The following is a 4,692-nucleotide window of genomic DNA, read 5'->3' on the forward strand; positions in this document are numbered from 1 at the left end:
CCTCATCACCACCGGAAGCACTGCATCTCCCAGCTGTTAAAGAAAGAAAGAAAGAAAAAAGAAAAAGAAAAAAAAAGGAGAGAGAGAAATCGACAACCCACCTGTATCATTGTGGAAACCAGCCCTCGTGCTTGCGTTATTTGCTGTGTTACGTGACACTTTGTTGTGACCCCATTATTTTTTTTGTTTTTGTATTTTTTTTAACGTATTACATAACGCCTGCGCTGAGGTGGAGGCTGCATGACAATAATGGTGTGGAAATGTTTTTATTTGGAGGTCACTCTATCCAAGTGAAATTATTTTAGTTCTTATTTGTACCATAATTGATTTTTTTTGGAAATTTCTTGAGTATTGCTGTTAATTTTATTATTCCTGTTTCCTGCCCCCTTTCCCCCAGCCAGCTTTTAAACTTGGTTGGAGGAGATGCCTCAACAATTTACATGTTGCACACCACCTTGCGGACTGAAGGAGTCTGCTTGCGTTGGGTCAATTGGGACGATGTATTAGTTCATATAGAATTTACAAATGAATTGCTTTGAGCACTCTGGACCCATATAGACACTAAACTAAATGTAGAAAGAGATATGTGCAATAAAAAGATATACTCAAATCTGATTTTTCTAAAAATTAGGTCTCTTATTCTGCAAGCAGGAATAGTTTCATGTATTTTGAGAGTTATTTATTGCAATCCAATATTATGGGGTTGAAGAACCAAATTAATGGCTGGATAAAGAAGGCAGAGGTGGTGGTGATGGTAAGGGGAACACAGGAATTCTCCCTGCGAGAATTGCTAAGCCTAAGTGGATTGATGGACACCCCCCCCCCCCCTTACTCCCTGGGACCTTTGTAAGGCCTAGACTTATATGTGATAAGAGCAGTCATTTTTTGCTTTTGTACTCTTCTGTTTTGGTTTTATTATCAGTATTTTTGTCTCTTTTTGTTTTGCATTATTTATTTATTATTATTTTTTTGTTTGTTTCCGTTTATTTATAAATGTCAAGTTTCACCTGCAAAATGATAGCAATGGCTAAAGCTCAAAATGACTGACTGAGTCACATTTGTTCTGTGATGATTACTTAACAAGTAAGACGAGTTCAGCTGCTCGTTCACTCCATCTACCAAAAAAAGGAAAAAAAAACAAAAAAAAAGGAAGAAAAATAGGAAGAAAAAAAATGTAAGTGAATGGACTTTTGTGCTTTGATAAGACACTTTATTCGCAAAATGACCAACAGATTTTTATTATTATTATCATCTTTTTCTTATTATTGTTCTTTTTATTGTTTTTTTTTTTTTATCCTCTGTGTATTTAGTCGCCTTTGGGAGGTACTAATGTATACATACTCTGGGACGACACTAGTTTAGGTGTAGTTTGGTGGAAGCAAGTCGTGACCAGTGCAAAAGGGGCATTATGTCCCTGTGTTGGTACCAAACTGGCATCCAATGACATAGCTATTTAATTTTAATATAATTTTACCTAGGTACCATAATAAAAGTTTTTATTTGCGTAATGCCCAACAAGCAGAGATGATTCTCATGGTGATGGAGGGATGATTAAGAAACAGCTTGAGAGAGAGAGAGAGAGAGAGAGAGAGAGAGAGAGAGAGAGAGAGAGAGAGAGAGAGAGAGAGAGAGAGAGAGAGAGAGAGAGAGAGAGAGAGAGAGAAAGAATATTTGAGAAAGTGGGAAGAAAATTGAAAAGGGGGAGATGGAAAGAGGGGGAAAAACAAACACGGAGCTGTAAGAAAAACGGAAAAAAACAAACAAACAGTGAATCTATCTGTTGGAAAATGCCCCCCTCCCCCCTAAAGTGCCAAACAGCAGGCAAGAAGACAATAGGTGAAACACAAATGAAAGAAGACATTCCTTGTTGGAGGAATCAGTGGACCCAAACTCATGTTTATGAAAAGAGGGATCTAGTTCTCCATGTGCTGCAGCTCCCTCCCAAACCCCCTCCTATAACTCTTTGTGAATGCTGTGGAATAAAACAAAATAGACTATGTGTATACGGATATGTTATTGATGTATATAGGGCAAAGACTTTCAGCTCCTACATGTTCAGATTCATGTATGACAAAAGATTATAAGTGCATCAGTGCTGATGGATCAGGAAAGTGTTGTGGACTAAAGACATTTTTGAGAAGCAGGAATGGGGAGCCATCTTGGGTATGGAGTACCCACACCACTTTACCAGTCATGAACATGTGGATCTTTACGAGGCAGTTACAGCTCCATGATGAAAGCGTCACCCTCATAACTACAGATTGTTGGAAGATATTGGCAATCCATACTCGTAGAAGGTTGAAGAAGGAATATGTGTTACAAGAGGAAAATGACCTTTGAAGACAACATGGATTGTTAAGTCTTTCACAGTCCATACAAACTCTGTGCTACGATCTCGTCCCTCGGGACTTATGCTAGAAGACTCGTCACTGGGAGGTCCTTCAAGCAAAGTCCAAAGTACCTTTCAGAAGTATATAAATGTCATGAGGAAGGGTACAACCTTCTTCAAATAATATTTTTTATCATGCCTGTAGCTATTCATCAGAACATGTGATGTAATAAGTGACTATAAGCTTCATATAGTACTTTGAATAATGTTTCTTATAACCGTACATCCCTAAAGAGAAGACCTTGATATGGAAGTATCTTTGCACCTTGTACTCACTGATCCCATCACATTGTCTGCCCTTTTATGACTGATTCTTCTGTTGCTACCTTCTTATCCTAAAAAAGAGAGAGAACTGGAGTACGTTATTTAGTGTTCTATCCATTGATTTTTGGCAGTGTTCTGTAGTCACAATTGATATATTCCCCCTTGAGGCCCTCCTCGTATAAACTTTCTATGTGGTCACTTCAGCTAATTGGACTTGCCTACAGATGGTCATATTCTTGCTCACATTTTATGGTTATACTAAGGAAACAATCTTCTATATTAAGCTTTATAGAAACCTAGCACCTTGTATGGGAAACAAGCAATCAGGGAGGAATAGTGTATTAACAGGTTGATTATGATTGCAGCCTGTTTCATGCTGAAGCCATTTCTTATTCTGTCCAGTTTTGTAGGTAAACAATGTAAGTGTGGTTAACAAGCTGAAGTAGAGACCTGGACCACAGCTATTTATGTACAAGGCAAACAATAAGAAAAGTGTGTTGCTGCCTTCCTTCACACTGGTGTTGATGCAACGTCCAGCAAACAAGATATATTATGTGTAGTAGAGAGCTGTGTAAACAATTAGCAGAATACCTGAGGAGTTAATATATCTAAGAGTAAAAATGACTAAAGGACACAATACCTTTTATAGGAGTAGTGAGCCAAATTAAGAATTTTAATGATTATTGAGAAGTGCATTGTATAGTAAAAACGAAATATGATTTTATTTATTGATATGTTTTGTTGTACAGCACCACTTTCCCCCCTTTAGGAATAACTTTAATCAGGAACCTCAAATTTCCTTGGGTCATTGGTGCGAGAAGGTTGCACCAGTGCAACAGAGGTACAGTAGCAGTGACGCCTTTGCACCGGCAGTAGCACCAGCACCAGTGTTATCATCACCACCATGTGTTGTCATCAGCAGTCATCTACCCAAAGCATGCATGTGTTAATGATTCCTCAGTTTGAGAACAAGCAAACGAGGGCTTATTAAACCAGTTGCTGATGCCATGACAAACCGTTATGTAGGAAGCCAGGCTGATGTGATCATCATCCCCCTACCGTCACCATAGTTCTTGGCCTTCAGTGTAATGCATGAGTGTGAGACCATTTGAGAGTAAGTGTATTGATTCTTATCAGAAATCGGTAAATATTATTGTGAGTGTGAGAGAGAGAGAGAGACAGAGAGAGAAAGAAGGAGAGAGCGAGACCGAGAGAATTACTTGGTGTATGTGTGTATGTGTGTGTGGAGACGGTAGTGTAATCTGTGATTTTCTCACTAGTAATTATGTGAATGCTAAATATGAGGTACATAGATATTGAGTATGCCCAGTCACAAGAGTCGCCTGTCACCCGATTTTGGGAAGTCAACATGTAGTGAAGTTTTTTGTATAATGTCGGATATGGATGTAACCTATGATGATGATCCATTGAAGATAACCATAGTGTATTTCATCTTTCTATGAAGTTGTCCTGTGGTTTGTAAGGGTGAAAGAAATCACTTGTTTGCCTCTATGGAACATACTGCTTCAATGTGCTGTTAATTAATAAAAAAAAATCAGCATTTGTATCCGTATAATCCATATAACTGGAAGAATATAATAATACTGTTGTTTTATATTGTGTTATTTCACCTCCCATGAAATATGAACTATGAAAGGTCTTGTGTACCGAGATAAAATAATCAAAAAGGAAAAGAACGGAACAGGTGAACTTGTGCTCTCGCCTTAGTATGGGACATTGGCTAGAAATCACGCATTATATACACGCTGACAAAGTACGACATAGAAATTATAGTGATTACTGTGCTGCCTTAGAAAATTCATTATGAAAGACCTAGAAGTCTGTTATGTCATCAAAGTGAAGTCATGCAGGTGTATTACAAGTGTTGGAGCTGTAGCTTCTCTTTCAATATTTCTTCTGTAATTTTAAAAGATTTCTTTCTTATTTACTTTTTATTCATCTGTTGTACATAGCCACTGATGTCTAAATTCGTCTTTGTTAAACTTCAATTGAGTTTTAGAAATTGATGGAATGATGGA

General features: G+C 37.7%; 1 protein-coding gene across 10 annotated transcripts in view; it reads left to right on the top strand.

Moving 5' to 3' along the window:
- Positions 1–4,266, top strand: part of gish (casein kinase I gish) — a 119,979-nt gene extending 115,713 nt beyond the window's left edge. For 9 of the 10 annotated variants that reach the window (XM_086546358.1, XM_043008019.2, XM_043008022.2 and 6 more), the window contains one exon: positions 1–4,266. This exon is cut by the window's left edge and continues 210 nt beyond it. The gene's annotated coding sequence lies outside the window, so the exon portion shown is untranslated. The other variant, XM_086546385.1, reaches the window with a different exon arrangement.
- Positions 4,267–4,692: the final 426 nt, after the last annotated feature.

Source organism: Penaeus japonicus, unplaced genomic scaffold (assembly GCF_977035675.1).
Source record: "Penaeus japonicus unplaced genomic scaffold, GWHDUDI00000001_assembly GWHDUDI00000002, whole genome shotgun sequence".
Lineage (NCBI taxonomy): Eukaryota > Metazoa > Arthropoda > Malacostraca > Decapoda > Penaeidae > Penaeus > Penaeus japonicus.